Genomic DNA, 18430 nt, shown 5'->3' on the forward strand with positions numbered 1-18430 from the left:
TTTAAGACTAGTTTTATATATATATATCATTGCCTTTTATTTCTTTGTCTAACTATATTAACTAAGCCTTTCATGCAAAAAATTTCTATATGGCACAATGTATATCATCAAAATATTACAATGTTAATCAAAGTCTACAATAGCATCATTATGAGTAACAAATTCACTGAACAATACAAAACATTCCAAGCATATTAATCACTCTTGAGGTACAAATTAAGAAATTTCTTCAAGCGCCAAACCAAAATAAAAAAAAATACATAAAGCTCTAACGCACATCGGCATATACCCCAAAAGAGTTACAATAAACATGTATTTATTAATAGTGATGTAACCAGTCCCATGGCAATGAACTCTTTCGTAGTCTCATATTATCTATAATATAAAAGGTCCAATATTTTTATAAATGTATATATATTAATAGGGATTGTTTGAATCGAAGGCATTGGAGGCAATGACAATTTTGGTATAGGAGTGGAAATTGCTGGAAAAGATGGCAATGTAGTTGGCATGCTTGGGATTTTGGCCAATCATGGAAATGCAGTTTATGGTAGAGATGGAATTTAGAATAGGCTACGACCTGTAAAACTATGGCTGATGATTGTCAAGGACAGTATAATTACCAAGCACAAGATGAAGCAATTCTTAAGAGTGGCCATTTTTGTACATGTGATGTAATTACAACATTGAGTACAACAATGTTTTGCCAAATGATGGTTATGATATGGTGTTAGAACTCCATATCGTTAGATCGCCATGAAACAATGTGTATAAAACACTAGAAGCTCAAGAGGCAAAGGAGAAACTGAAACATTTCATTAGAGATGAAAAATATCTTCTGTTGTATTCTAGAAGGGTCCAGATACATGTATATATCAAACATTAATCAAAAATATGATTATTAAAAGTAATTGTATGCTGCGATATTGTTATTGGGCTCAGCTCGTGCTTCATGTTGGGCTTGTCACTTGGGACAATGTCAACACCCCTCCTCCTTCAAGCAGGAGGGTGTTGGTACTCCCAGCTTGCGTAAACAAGAACCATGAAGAGGAACTGAAAGTGGCTTGGTCATGATGTCAGATAGTTGATCAGCTGAAGATACATGATGCAAAGAGATAATATCAGATATAAGGCAGTCACAAACATAATAACAATCAATCTCAATATGCTTGGCACGTTTGTGAAATACCAAATTCTTAACAATGTGCAAAGAAGCCAAGTTATCATAACAGATAGGAACGGGAGAAGATATGGACAAACCAAAGTCAGTAAAAAGATGAGTGAGCCAAACTACTTCAGCCACAACTTTTCACAAAGCCTTGTATTCTGTCTCAACGGAGGATAAAGAAATAATAGGTTGCTTCTTGCTCTTCCATGAAATGGGACAAATCCCACAAATGATGTAAAAACTAGTCGTTGAACATATGGATAAAGGACATGCAGTGCAGGACTAATCAACATAAGCAGAGTGATCCAAACAAGGTGAAAAATACAAGAAAATGCCCTGATCAGGTGCAAAACTCAGGTATCTCAACACATAAATATTGGCTAACATATGAGGAGTAAAAGGACGGTTGAGAAACTGACTTTGATGCTTAACAACAAAAGAAATGCCAGGTCTAATACATTGAAGGAAATTGAGCTTCCCAATAAGACGATGATAATCGGAAGGATCAGGCAAATGATCTGGCATGTCAGATGTCAATTTGGCAGTAGGATCCAAAGAGGAACCCACAGGTGTAAAATGAGAACACTGAAATTCTTCCAATAAATCAGAGTCAAACTTATGTTGTGTAATGAGATAACTAGAGTCATGAACAATGACCTCAACACCCAGAAAGTAGTGGACTAATCCAAACTTCTTTATCTTGAATTTTTTATCAAGAAAAGATTTGAGGCTGGTCATCTTAGAGTTATCAGACTCAGCAAGAAGAATATCATCCATATAAACCACAAGGACAACAAGAGAAACAGTGGTATACTTAGCAAATAAAGAATAATCATTCTTGCTAGCAATGTAGCCTCGAGACAACAAAGGTTTAGAGAACTTGGAAAACCATTGCCTAGAAGCCTATTTGAGGCCATACAAGGACTTCTTGAGTTTACGAACCAAAGGAGTCTGACTAAAGGATGCAGTAGAGACCTGAAGACCAAGAGTTATTTTCATATAAACATCCTCATGAAGGTTACCATGAAGAAATGCATTGTTGACATCCAACTGGAAAAAAGTCCACTGATTTGGCAGCAAGTGATAAAAGATACTTGACAATGGTTAGTTTCATAGCAGAAGAAAAATTATCATAGTAGTCAATGCCCTCTTTTTGGGTATCACCCCTAATGACCAATCTAACCTTGTACCTCTCAATGGTACCATCAGATCTCTGTTTGATCTTATATACCCATTTATAGGGAATAACCTTCTTATGAGAAGGAAGAGGGATAATCTCCCAAGTGTGTTTTTCCTCAAGAGCCTTGAATTCCTATAGCATAACCTTTTTCCAGGCAGAGTGAGAAATAATGTGCTGGTAAAACTGAGGTTCATGCCTGTGTAAGTCAGAAATAGATACCTCTTGGAATTGACAGTAGGTAGAGAAGGATGGGCTTGAATAGACTAGCAAACATAATAAGCAAGATATGAAGGAGGATGAGTTGATCTAGTACTTTTTCTAAGAGAGAAAACAAGAATGGGAAAAGTATTAATAGGAGGGAAAGAGAAAGAAGACTGAGCAGATGATAGGCTAGGCTCTTTAGTGTTAACAGAAACTGAAGGTGGTAAAATATTAGAAATACTAGTATTACGAGAATAAGGGAATATGTGTTCCTGAAAGATAACACTTCTAGAATAGAAAATAGAGGAGAAAGATAGGTTGACTAATTTGTACCCTTTCTTCCCACAAGGATAACCAATGAAAAAATTAGGTATAGATCTAGGATGGAATTTGTCCCTAGAGTGGGTAAGGGAAACAACATAGTACAAGAAACCAAAACTTTTCAAATGCTCATAGAAAGGGGATGAACCATACAATTTCTCATAAGGAGATAAATTGTTTAGTATGACAGAAGGAAATGTATTGATAAGATTTGTGGCAATCAAAACACATTCACCCCAGTATTTCAAAGAAAGGTGGAGTTGAAACAATAATGCTCGAGAGACTTGAAGAAGATATTTGTGTTTCCTCTCAACTACCCCAATCAATTTGGGGGTGTGAGGGATAGTAGTTAGGTGAAAAAATACCATTATCGAAAAAGAGTTTCTGAAGGTCAGCACTGTTGCCTAACTCAAAAGCATTGTCAGACTTAGAAGTTTGAACAAGGGAATGAAAATAAACTCTAGCAATGTTAACAAAAGCTTTAAGAAAAAAACAGGCACTACCTTTGAAAGAAACTATATAAGTCCAGGGATTTGTAACGCCCCGAGGGTATAGATGTCTCATGGTGCTTACAATCTCGAGGGACCACAAGCTAACCCATAAATGATACCTATTGTAAGCACTGAATAATAATACTATTGAAAATATATGAGAAAGTTAAGATAAAATTGCCATAAGGTTCATAAAATTCTGAAATAAGTACTGAATACTGATAGTAATACTGAAAAATTGAATATCTGTCTGAAATAGTCTAGTATAAAACTCTTTAACTGTATGAATATTGAGTTTATGGGATAATTATCCAACTAACTCTGACTACTGGACATACTGAACTACTGGAATGCTGAAATAATAACTCTGTCCTCAAAATATAAGGACTCACCACTATAACTGCTACTGATAACTTGAGCTGCTAGGTACAGTCAGGAGCCCATGCTTCTGAACCTATGATATGAGACATCATACCAAAAATAAAGAGTATACGTTAGTACTTTGAATGTACCAGTATGCTAAGTAAGGTAGGCTGATATACATAGGTTCGTATGCATGAACAATAACTGACTGAATGATATGAATATAACTGAATGAGAGTACATGTATAACTGAAACTGCTATAAATATTGATTATGCTATATTGTATATATATATATATATATATATATATATATACTATAACTGAGATATACAGGAACTGAATACTGAGTTCCGATAACTAAGTGAATGATATCTGAGATTACTGGTTAATTGTATTACCGATAACTCGATGACTATTTCTAACAGTCCTGATTCTATAAAACTGAATTGAGTTCTATACTGAGTCTAAAAAATTGAAACTGAAGGTGGTATCATCTAATAGACATGCCCCATGTTAAGCTGATTTCGTGTCCAACCTATAACCCCAGTTGGAAGGGTGCTAATATTGTGCCATGGGTAATAACAGTCTAAAGAGTTACCTTCATCTGGTAGGTACCCTAATGAGATAGGTATTACCCTCATCTAGCAGGTAAATACTTTATCAACCCTCAACTAGCTTGTTGATATCTTAACCTACACTGGCTACATAGTTCTAGAACACAAGGACTGCTACTAAGGATCACACCCTCAACTGGCAAGTGACCCCCATCCTTGGATTCACTTGGTGTTGAATCCTATTCCCAACTGAATAGATATTGAATTGATCGCTAGACTGTACTAGGTTTGACTTAACTATTACTGATAGTGTTGACTAACTAAACTGGACTGAGTTCACTAAGCTCTGTAACTGACTGAGTATTACTGTTCGTGATATTACTGAGACTATTCTATAGTAACTGTAATTCTAGGTTAACAACTAGATTTTTTGGGTATTGAATACCCCCAGGACTCGATAGCATCAATAGTAAAACATGGCAAAATCTTGAAAATATTACATAAATTACTTATTCACCATGCACTCATTTAGATATTTTGTCAAACACTTGAGAGGCATGAACTTGTACATGAATGGGACCATATGATAACATGTCATGAATTCACTCTTCAATTTACATAGGCATTCTATTAAAAACTTGGAGAGAACAACTAATACAATGGAAATCATCGAGATTTAAACATCATGGCTACAACATTCAACTTGCAATTCAAGGGTTTAACATGAAGTTCACATAATACTACATACTTGCTAATTAATTCACTTGAAACTTGTATAAATCTTGATTTGAAAACCATACAATAATACATACATGAACACAATCTAATTCAAACATATAAATCATAAATTCAATAAACTTGTAGTTTTGAAAAGAGTTCTTGAACTCCAAGGGTGGAAGGAAACCCAATGATGTACAGCGAACATACCTTGATTGTTAATTTTTTAAAGATTGTAGGGAAATGCTTGGAACTTAATCTTGAATTTGATAATTCGGGGTTTGTTCTTGAGAGGATTTTGAAAGTAAAGAATGAATTTTGCCCTTTTGGGGCTTAATCTCGTGTTTTAGCAGAATTGGGTATGGGAAAATGACCTATTTGCCCTAGGAGTTTTGGATTTTTAATGAGCAAAAATTGTCCAGTGACGCGATACCTGACGTATTGCGTCGATAGAGTCGACGCGATGGCCAATGCAATGCATCGTGATTGAATTGGCTCACTGTAAATTACACTAGAGGCTTTCCTGGTGACGCTACAGCCGACGCATCACGTTGATAGGGTCAACGCAATGGATGACGCATCGTGTTGATGGTGACATAATGACGCTTGACCCTGGTGATGATACTGTCAACGCTATTAATGACGCGTTGCACCGGAAATGCATCAATTCACTATTTTGGACGTCTTATCAAGCTTGTAGCGACGTCCAAAAGTCCAAAACTCATCCAAGGTGACCTATTGACATCCCTGATTATGAATCGACTTAAAATTAATATTTTAAGATAGTAAGGATAAAAAAAAGATCATCCAATTATGAAGGTAAAAAAATTATTCTAAGTCTTAACACTTAGCTGAATTTTTCTAAGTCTAGAACCCCTTTTGGCATGCTTTAAAGGACCAAAATGACTAGGATTATGGGATATTATAGTAGTCCTAGTGAATTCATCAATGAAGGTTAAGAAATACCTAAATCCATTGTATGTTTGTGTATGGTAATGGCCCCAAATATCAATATGGATCAACTGAAAAGGGGATGTAGAATGAATAGTATTGGATGAGAATGGTTATCTATATTGTCTGGCCTTGGTACAAACATCACATAAAAAAGATTAAGAAGAAGAAAGAAGTCCAAAAATGGAAGGAATGAATCTCATTTTACTGTAAGAAAGGTGTCCCATCCTTTGATGCCAAAATATATCAATTTTATTTATAGCACAAGTCTCTTTATAATTGTTAGGAGAGACATCAGGACATAGATGAACAACAGAAGTAAAGGGAGAACTATGAGTTGAAAGAAATATAGAATTAGTATTGAAATAGTACAAACCAATTGCTGCTCTGCCAATTTCCAACTGCCTCTTTAGAGAAGGGCCCTATAAAATGCAGGTAAAAATGGTAAAGATACCACTAAGAAGTTTGTGAATGGATGTAAGGTTTAACTAAAAATAAGGAACTAATAATACATTGTGTAAGGTCATATATTTCTTGGTATGTAAGGACCCAGTAGATACAACCTTAACCCTATAACCATTAGGTAAACTAATTAAGAGAGGGGTTTCTAAAGGACTAATATTGTGTAAAAGGTGTTTGTGAGGTATCACGTGATTAGTGTAACTAGAATCAATTATCCAAGGATCTATTCCTAAATAATATACTGCACAAATATAAAAAATAGTAGAGCTAACAAGAGGGTGATTCAACATATCTATAAAATGAGCAAACCCTATATCCTAACGAGCAGGAACCACAGGGTTGCATGGCAAAGAATGAGGAGCAGAATTATGATGAATATACTGAAGATGTTGATAGTGTTGACATTGTTCTTTGGTTAACTTGTATTCATGATCATCAAATCTTAAAGAAGAAACCCTAGCATTAGGGAGATGATTATCAAAGAGCACACAGGAAGCAAACTTATTGCTTCTAGGAAATTTGAAATCAGCAGGATAGCCATAAAGCTTGTAAAATTTGTCAAAAAGATAGCTAGATTTCTTACAATACTTGTAGAATAAACTAGAAACAGGACTGGCAGAAGAGGAGGAAAACCTCTTAGACTCAGATTGAGTAGAGGAGTAACCTCTATTGCCACAGGTAGAGAATGTGTAGGGAAATTTCTTTTAATGTCAAAGTGGAATTTCTGAGTAAAACCTCTACCATAAGATGGATTCTGAGTATAAGCATTGAAAAAAGCTAAATTATTTGAGAAACTAGGAATAGGAGTAGAAGTTTCATTCTATTTCTCAATATGTTGCAGCATGGAATAAGAGCTATTGAGGTAGGGCAGAGTTTGTAGTATCAAGATATTACTTTTGCATACAAACTAATCATCACTAAGTCCACTAAGAAACTAGAACAACTTTTGTTTTTCTAAGAATTTCCCTAAGGCTCCACAAGTACTCACTGAACCCACATAAGAAGTGAAGTTTATCCTAAAGGCTACATAACCGGGTAAAGTAAGAAGCAATACAAGATGACCTTTGGAAAATAGAATTTATTTCCTTTTGAATCTGAATATACTTGGTCCCATTAGATTGACCAAATTGCTTATTGATGTCAAACCATATTAGTCGTGTTAAAACACATGACACTGGTGGCTAAATTAGTGGAAAGGGAATTGGTGATCCAGGCAATAATCATATTGCTATACCTCTCATAAAAGGGAAAGTATGGAGAATTAGGTATTGGTTTCAAAATAGTACTATTGACTATCTTTTACTTGTTTTTGGATGATAGAGCAGTAAGTATATTCTTACACCAAACTACAAACCCATCACTATCAAATGGAGGTGAAACTAGAAGATCGAGTGTCTGGACTGTTTGAAGGATGTATGTAAAAGGGATGAGTTGGTGATACTGTAAGCTCATCAAAACCTTCTACAAAACTGGAAATGTCAGTAGACATTAGGACGTTGAAATCGATGAAGAAGAATGCACACAAGATATATGCTTATAGGGACAAAACATACTTAAAAAATTAAATTTCTCCAACTATTTTGGCTTTCACAGCTCGCAGACGCAAAATACATAAGTTACAGGTATCACAATCTAGATAAAACTAAATCAAAATAGTAAAAATAGGGATTACCACCCTTCTTCGCAACCTGAAGAAGCAATGTCTTCAAAGATTTTAAAATCCATAAAAAATAATAGAAAATTCACTGAAATTGCTCAAAAATTCCAAATCACAAACCAGTCAAACCCATTAAAGGTAACATCAAAAGATAGAGAAAGAAGAGAGGAGTATATATCCCTGCTCTGATACTATGTTAGAACTCTGTATCTTTTGGTCACAATGAAACAATGTGTACAAAACCCTAAAATCTCAAGAGGCAAAGAAGAAATTGTAACATTTCATTAGAGATGAAAAATATCTTCTTCCGTATTCTAGAAGGGTCCACATATATGTATATATTCAAGATTAATAGAAAATGTGATTGTTAAAAGTAATTGTATGCTTCTATATTGTTGTTGATCCCGGGTTGTGCTTCATGTTGGGCTTGTTATTTGGGCCGATGTCAATATATGGATAATGTTTTAGGTAAAGACAAAGCTAGTGAGAACAATAATGTTGAGGGAAATGGTAATGTGGGGGGGGGGGGGGATAAAAGACTTAGAACAATAATGAAGATGAGTTTTTTATGGGAGAATACCTCTTAGTGCTCTTGCAATATGGTTTATATATAGGGGCTCAAGATCTTGAGGCATTGTTCAATTGAGCAAAAAGTTTAGAAAGTTTTCTACTTTGTTAATATGTTTTAGTAGTACAAATGGGGTGGTATATTTCTTTTAGTGGATAGAGATAGATCTATTTATTGATTAGAAGAGGCAAATATTACTCAAAATTACAAAGAATATGCATGAAACTTTATTAATTATCTTAAATGAACAACCCTTTATATTAGATGTTAAAAAGGTTTTGTTTAAAAACACCAGATAATTTGTATTTTATATGTCCTAGCCTCACTTAATGGAGTTACATCTTAGTGTGAGGTTAGATGTATCTTGTAGAATTAGTCGAGTGGTTACAATCTGGCCTTAACACCATAATTACAGAAAAAATCTTATTTGAATGAGCTTTAAAGTCATAAGCTTTGCCAAGATTCAGCTTATGTTCTTGACTCCTTGAATTTGTTGACCTTTTTGTCATCTTTATCCTCCTAAGAAGAATGTTGAAGTTCTTGTTGTTGTTAATTTTTCCAAGTTTCCTTCACTTGGATTTTCTACAATGCTTTGAGATGTATACATCAAAGAAGATAGTCTGTCCACTTTGCTATGTGATTTACTTGAGCTGGGGATCTATCGAAAATAACTTTTCTACCTTCTCAAGGTAGACTTAAGAGTGTAAACACACTAGCCTCTCCAAACCTACTCCACTTGCAGGTTTAAGTGGGTTTACACTAGGTATGTTATTATTGTTCTACTGTTCACTCAACATAACTTGATGTTTGGCTGCAGATATATTTGCTAGAGCTCGTGTTTTTGTAATCAATTAACATAAAAATTCAATGTGAAGTTCTCAGTCTGAAAGCATAAACTTCAAATATTACTCATGCTCCTCTTTACTCCTAAAGTAACCAAACTTTCATACAACTGTATCCATCAAATTCTGCAGCATAAACCTCTTGTGCCTCCTAAGAATAATGTTGAAGTTCTTGTCCTTGTTAAATGTTTCTAGTTCTTTTTAAGAAGATATTCTACACTTCTTTAAGATGTGTGCATTGAATCAGATAATCTGTCTACTTTTCTATTGGCTTTACTCAAGCATTGGATGAACATAACCCTTTTACCTTCTAATAAATCATCTATCAGAGTAAGTATCCTCTTCTCCGTTGTTTTCTCCGTCTTCATCTCCATCTCATTTTTGCTTGTTGTTGTTCTTAGTTATGATCTCCGGTATTAGGATTTGGATCTATTTTTGGTGCTAAACAAGGATTTGAGACTTTTAATTGCAACGACATAACCAAGTAACCTCCTTTTCTATTGATAACGAAAATAGTTGCAAAGTCTTTGCATCCTCAGAAGAATCATTTGAAAATCTTTTTGCGAATCCTTCTTGGTGGCTGTAAATCTATAGAATAGATAGCTTTGTATAGTTTTTGCTTCTATGTCTTGTAAACACTTGATTGAGTTCAAGTTTAGCTTTAGCCTCACCATCCTGCTTATCCCTTTTTTTGTTGTTATCCTGATGTATGGACATTGCATCTTATCACTATTTAAAAACCTTTTAGCATGAGATAATCTGCTAGTTGATTCCACTCTCTCATTATATGTTGAAATTAAACCTGCTTGATTTTGACTAGTTCCCAAATTTTCTCTATTAATTCCAACAGATACTAGGGACACTTCCACCCTCTTATTGGTATTTTTTGCACAAAAAGAGAATCTATTTGAATCACTACTTTGTTATGATTAGTAGTGCTACAATGGATTATAGTCTGTATAATAGCTATTATTTCAGCCTCTATATTATTAGTATTTACAATTCTTGCTCCTTTAAATATCCCTTGACCATTTCTCAAACAAAAGGCATAAGAAATTGTACCTGGGTTTCCTCTTGAGGCACCATCTGTATTGCACTTCACCCACCCATCATGTGTAAATTGCCACACCACTCTAGTCATCTTCAACTTAGTTTTCTTCAGCTTTAATTCATTAACAATGCTTGGACATGAACTGGAAAACTTTTAATTGGGCTGTCTGACTCTAAGAAGTAATACAATGTTTTTGGTAATATTGAAACTTACTTTTTGCAAAGTTAGTCCCTTTCCTTCATACTTAATGCTATTCCTCATTTTCTACAACTCCCATGCAATCATACTATGTATATCTTGATAATATGCCTTTGCCCTCCTGCTCTCTGCATTTCACCAAGCTAAAATAAGTTCCTTGAAGCTTATTCCTTCCATATTGATACCTGGAAAAACAGAGTAGTAGGACCAAATACTGTTAGAAATTGGAGCCTAGTGGAACACATGTGAGATGGTTTCTTGGTTAAGACTAATACAACACCAACACTTTGAAGGACCAGGGTTGAAGGACCAGGCAATCCCCGTCTTCTTAAATTTTTATCTACTGGAACTTTTCTCTTCCAAATTATCAACATAAGAAATGCAATTTTAAAAGGTAATCCTTTTACCCAGATGTATTTAAAGATCTGCCTTTTTTGTCCCTTTTGCCGGATGAACTACTAAGTTGATTTCACCAAAAATGTGCCTGTATTTTCAAGCATCCAAGTAGGTCTGTCAGCTCCAGTAGTACTGATGGAAGGCTTAATTTTTGGCAATGATATGATCTTTCAGTTCCTAGTTGAACAATTGATTGACTAATTTCTCATTCCATCTACCTTCTGCTAGTAGGCCATTTACCTTTTGATACTTACTGTCCCATGCTCTATCATTCTGAATAAGTGTGTATAAATCTCCTAATCCTGTCTAGTTATCATGCCACAAACTAACCTCTCCCTTTTTAGTTTCCACAGGATTTGATGCTCAACTATGTCTCTAGCTTGAAGCATTTTTTTCTAGACTTGAGGACCCATACTGCCCCCCCACATTAACACATTAGGGTGAGTGTTATGGAAATATTTATTCTGCATATATACAGTTCAAATAGAACTTTTATTTCTAAAATTCCACTATAACTTGCAGATTAATGCCATTGAAATATTATAACACCCCAGATTTGAACCCCAGATGCTACACGGTGCTTATGATCCCAAAGGACCACAAGCTAACCCTTTTCTGGTACCCGTAACTGAGCACTACATAATATACTGTAAAAATGCGGAAAATAACTGGTAAAAACTTTTCATAAGGTTCAAAAACTAAAATACAACTCAATAAAGTATCAAAAATACTAAAAATACTAAAGCAACTGTCTGAACATCTAGTCTGAAAGCCTTTAAACTGTCTGAATAAGGAGTTGATGGGACAATCCCTCAACTAACTACACCTACTAAAATACTGAATCTAGAAATATAATAAAAAATAGAAAATCCTCGAATGATGAGAACTCACTGCTAAGTCTACTGCTGCTGGCTGAATTTGAACTGCTAAGGGTGCTCTGGATCTCGTGCTTCTGAACCTATGGTATAAAATATCATAGCATAAGAGAAAAGTATGCGTCAGTACGTGAGAATGTACTGGTACGCTAGATGAGGTAAGGCTAAATACAGAGGCTCATATGCATGAACTATAGCTTACTAGATAACATGAGACTACTGAATAAGGATACATGCATGAATGTACAAACTATAACTAAAATCGCAGTAATACTGAATACTAAATTCTAATAATTGGATTACCAATAATTGGGTTTACTGACAACTGCTACCTGAGTTTACTGATACTGAATTCTGATAATTAAGCCTACAAATACTGATATCTGAGATCAAGCCTATCTAGTGGGTGATCCTTAAAATTGCTGATACTGATACTTATTGATTGAATCTGAGATCAAGCCTATCTAGCGAGTAATCTCTGAATCTACTGATAATGAATATGATTTACTAAAAATGACATGAAGCCTGTCTAACGGGTGATCTCTAAATCTCTGGAATTGATTGACTGTATCTGATAGTCCTGATTTCAGTATAGCTGAACTGAGTTCTATTATTGAGACTTAATCTGAAATTGAGACTATGGGAAGTAGGCATCTAACCCACATGCCCCGAATCTAAACTGGTGAGGTCCAACCTATAACCCTAGTTGGAAGAGTTTTAGTACCGTGCAACGGGTAAAGACACTTCTATGGTCAAGCCTATCTAACGGGTGACCCTAAACAAAAAGTCAAGCCTAATCTAACGGGTGACTCCTGGGAGGTAGTCAATCCTTGATCTAATGGGTGACTCCTCATCCTACATTGGATACATAGTTCTAAAGTATAGGGACTGCTACTAACGACTTTGCCTGGCTAACGGGGAAGCCGTCATCCCTGCTCTCACTTGGTGCTGAATCCTACTCCTAAATGAAGACACTGAATGAATTCTTATACTATACTAGACAGAGCTAAATCTATTACTTATCATACTGATTATCTGAGTTGAGCTGAGTTCTGTTGACTGGCAGAATACTACTGAGTTCTATTAGCTGATTGAATAGTACTGAGTTCTAAATTGATTACTGGATTGGACTGGGATGTTACTGAGATTATGGAACTTTCCTAAGTCATGAAGATGATTGAGTTCTACCGAATACTATAACTGACTGAGAATACTACTAATCGTGACTTGACTGAGAGTACTATAACTGACATTGGCTCTAGGTACACAGCTAAATTGTCGGGTATTAAATACCACTAGGTCTCTATAGCATAAAAGTAAAGAATAATAATTCTTGAATAATATGGCAATCGTCTATCATTCGCAATACAATCACTGAACCATCTTTTAAAGTATTTGAGGTCATAAACTTGTAGACATATAGGCATGCATATTAATGTCTTATAATTCATTTACCAAAGCCTTTCAACAAATACTTAACATATATTAACTTGTACACAAAAGGGGAATTTCATATTAACATGCTATAATGGCACTACTTCATTCACCTAAGCATTTAATCAAACATATAGGGAGTATGCTATGGTTATACAGCCAACAATATATCTAAATAACATGGCTACATCAATCAACATGAAATTTGAAGGGTTTATCATGAACATCATACCAATTATCACCTACTAGGATTAAATCTTGGAATTTGAAATCTAAAACATTAATAAAAAAAACCAACAATAACATAAACATAAACTTCAATTCAATAATAATTATGGAAATCATAAATACACAATCTTTGAACTTCAAAAAGGATTCTTGAGCTTCATGGATGGAAGGAACCCATGAATCAACATCTATCAAACTTCAAAAGGTTGAATCTTGAAGGAGGTTAACTTTTCTTGAAGGTTCTTGAATGGTGACGTTTTGATTATTGAGTTTTCTTGAAGAAGGGTTTGAATCTTGTTCTTGGGTTTTGATCTTGAAAGAAACCTTAATTTTGATGTTATGGATGAATGAGGAGTTATAAGACTTGATCTGATATAAATAGTTGTTAAAAAGGTGGAAAAAGACCCAAATATCCTTTTAAAAATGACTTTAATTCGCTGAACAGAATTGTGTGATGGCTTGAGCGACGGTCCGTCACAGGTTCGATGGTTCCTTGGCTTGCCCGTCGCATGTTGCCCAGAAAGTAGGGTTATTGCCTCAGTTATGACAGCTTGGGCGATGGTCCATCGCTAGCTCGACGGTCCGTTGTCCTGACCGTCGCACTTGGCCAGTGAATGAGTTTTTTGCCTCAGTTGCGATGGCCGGAACGACAATCCCTCGCAAGAGAGATGGTCCGTCGGCCTGCCCGTCGCTCCTAGGCAGTTCGGACGGTTCTCTGTAAAATGTCCATAACTGTTTACCCCGATATTAGATTTTGACGAAATTGGTATCATCCATAATTCTTTTTGATTTAAACATTATTCACTTAGAAAGTCATCCCTAATTCTTCTTCTGGAGACTAAATTAGACTTTAAAGAAAGTTCAGGGGATTATAAATTTCTAGAATTCTTCTAGAACCAGTCCTCTTTATTCTTCAGGAAGACATAAATCATTCTATCTCACCCAATGTCTACTTTTTCCCCCTATATGAGTACTCCAAAAAAACTAAGAAAACATTTTTCTGAATAGAAGTCATCACATTCGTAGGAGGATTCATTACCGATAAGCAGTGTAATGGAATACTCCGAAGAATATGCTTAATAAGGATTTCCCTTCCTCCATAGGATAGTATCTTTCTTTTCCACCCTTGCAATTTTGAACTAATTCTAATCAACAGGAGTTGGTAATATATCATGTTTTTCCTTATATAAAAGATAGGACATCCAAGATAAGTAAAAAAAAACTCCTTCCTTAGAATACCCATAGCCACCTCTGCCATAATAACAGCTCCTTGTGATACTCCCTTATGCAGATATATAGCACTCTTCTCCTTGTTGACCTTTTTACCCGAGGCCACTTCATAGTTAGCTAACGTTCCAGCAACTGCCTGTAGAGTAGGTAAATAAACCTTACATAAAATAATCATGTTATCAGTAAAAGCAAAATGATTAATCTTTGGGCTCCCTCTCGGCATTTCAAATAGTTTAAAATTCTTTTTTTGCATTAAGAATTTCAACGATCTGGATAATAACTCAGCAGCTAGAATGAAAAGAGTAGGAGATATAGGATCTCCTTGTTTCAATCCCCTATGAGATTTGAAAAAACCTTTAGGCTGACCATTTATCAAAATAGAGTACCAATTATCACAAACCAATCTATACACCATAACAATAATAACTTCTGAAAAAAATTCACTTCCCTCAAAACCTTAGTCAAGTACAACCAATCCACTCTATTATACGCCTTCATCATATCCAACTTAATCACCATGTTTGGAATCTTGCCTTTCTTTCTGATTTCTGAAATAATTTGCTGGACCACTAATATGTTCTCTGCAATGCTTCTTCCTTGTACAAATCCAGCCTGCTCTTTTGATATTAACGCTGGCAACACCTTCTTGATTCTTTCATGAATGATTCCTGAAAAAATATTATTAACAAAATTACTGAGGAAAATCAGTCTCATATCCGAAAAATTATTAACTACTCACTTTTTAGGCAATAATACTAAATTTGTATGATTTACAAATCTCAGTAATTCAAAGCAATTATCATTTGATGAATGTCTTCCCCTATAATCTCCCATGCATATTAAAATAACGCTCCTGACATTCCATCCAGGCCTCCAGTGCTATCTCTATTTAATTCCATCACCCCATTCTTTTTTTCTTGAATATCATGTACTCTATTCATTTCTTCATTCTTCTCCGATGATATTACTTTTGGTAACTCGTCCAGCATCTGAAAATCAACATTAGGATTGTCTTGTGAAAATTGCCTCTGAAAAAAATTTACTGCTTCCTCAGCTATCTCCTCTTGATCCTCCAACCACTCTTCTTTCTCATTTTAGATTCCAACCACTTTTAATGTGCTCCTTCTTCCCTTAACCACTGTGTGAAAGAATTTTGTGTTACTTTCACCATCTTTGAACCATTTTAACCCAAATTTCTACTTCTAAAATTTTTCTTCCCTTTTTAATTATACATTCCTTAAATAATGCTTCTCTATTGGAACCAGAAGGATGGATTTGAAATTGTTGTTCCCTCACACTTATTATCTCCTCCAACATGGCAATCTCTTGAAATATATTTCCAAAAACATCTTTACTCCATTTACACAAAGCCATTTTCACCTTTTTCAGCTTGTGATGAAATATCATAAACGGATTCCCCATGAAATCAGATTTCCAATTCTGTCTTGTAACCTCTGAAAAACTCTCCTCCTTTAACTACAGATTTAAGAATCTAAATGTTTTAGCTATATTCTCCTTATTCACATTACATCTGAGATAAAAAGGAGTGTGATCCGATCCACTCTGAATTAAATGCTCCACTTGAAACACTAAAAATAATTCAGACAACCTGTCATTATAAAGGAATTTATCTAATCTCTTAAAAATACACTCTTCGTGTGGTCTCCCATTCCACCAAGTGAATTCACTTCCTTTAAAACCTGAATCTTCAAGATTTCATAAGTTAATTCAATGATTAAAATCCTTTGGTTCATTTACTGTTACTGGAAGACCTCCTAATTTCTCTTCACTAATGATATATGATATCTACTATCTAATATATATATATATATATATGTATATATATACATATATGATACGTCAATTTTAGCAACATTATCAAATATTATTAAGGTAATCTGAGTGAAAATAGGAAATGCAATCAATTTAATGTGTAAAATATATTTTTCATGTAAACCACATCGATGAAATCTAAAATTTAAATTTAAATTAATAAGTATTTTACTATATATACTCATGAAATGTATTAAGTTGTAAATAGAAAATGTGACAATAATTAACTTGAAATAGAATAACATAATAAATATAATATCCAGCCTAAAATATTATAATATCCAGCCTAAAATATAAAGATATACAATCACTTTTAGGGGCAAAATATATTTTCCATGTCAACCACATCAATGAAGTTTAAAATTTTAATTTAAATTAGTAAATATTTTACTATATACACTCATGAAGTTTATCAAGTTGGAAATAGGAAATAATGACTATAATCAACCTGATATAGAAAAACATAATAAATAAAATATTTAACCTGGGTACGTCGTTGTTAGAATACACTTAATGTGCATGTTGAAATAACTGGGGATTAATTGAAGAAGCACAACATATGTTTTGAGGAAATTATTAAAAATACATTACAAAAATGAGAAAATAAAAATTTAACTTGAATAGTTCATTATTTAAATGTAACCCCCATTAACAAATTTTACCAGACATAATTTTTCTAATGTCAATATATAAATGGCGAAAGGTTGCTAATTCCACAAAATAATTTTTTAAATTAATGTTGGAACAATGTAAAATTTTATTGAGCCTCTAGACATTCAACAATTTGGAAATACACCTCTCCTTTTGAGAAATTATATTTTTTATGCTTTGTGTACAACTTAATATTACAGTTATGATTCATTAAGATGACCTGATAACTGGTGTCTTAGGTTTATGAGCACATTGTGATTAAGAATTTAACCTTCAATCAGTCAAAACATAAACATAAATCTATAATGTGATCAATTTTCATATTATATTTTTCATGAATTCTTACTTGCTTCAACTTTAAAACTTTCCTTAAAGGGGCATACACAAAGACAAACTCATGACTTTGATGTTTAATGACTTTTACTTCCTATGATAATTTTAAATTAATATATTTCCTTTTGTTAAATATTAATCATCATGTTTAGCTTTTAGACAGTTAAATTGTGTGAATTTTGACTAATATTTTAAAATATATTTTATTATCAAATCGACATGCAAAAGGCTTCAACTACACACACACATACACACACACACATATATATATATCATTTAGTTTTTTGAACATTAAATTTTAAATGTATGTAAAATATTGAGTCAATCTAATTTAACTCTGCTTTTAGAATTATTTAAATTGACTTTTACAAAAAATCTGATAGCTAATTCAAGACAATTAAAGTAATATAAACTTGATTAACAACAAATATGCTAATCCTAGCTTAGCTTATGTTAAGAAGGAAAAAAAAAGGACACTTATATTATATGCATAACTCCATAAATTATATATATGGATACCTATGCTTTGGTTCTTTCCTTATTTGTTTTTCTATTTTTGTTGTACTCGTGCATAATTGAAAATATTACTAAAAATGAGAATTACCGTTTTTAGTTTAGAAAAGCACTTGAGATTTTACGAAAATTCAAATCCAAGAAAAGAGTGTTGTTGAGGAATGATCAGTAGAAGTCAAAGAAGAAAAGGAGGGAATATTAGTTATCAGGT

Source organism: Capsicum annuum, chromosome 6 (genome assembly GCF_002878395.1).
Source record: "Capsicum annuum cultivar UCD-10X-F1 chromosome 6, UCD10Xv1.1, whole genome shotgun sequence".
Classification (NCBI taxonomy): domain Eukaryota; kingdom Viridiplantae; phylum Streptophyta; class Magnoliopsida; order Solanales; family Solanaceae; genus Capsicum; species Capsicum annuum.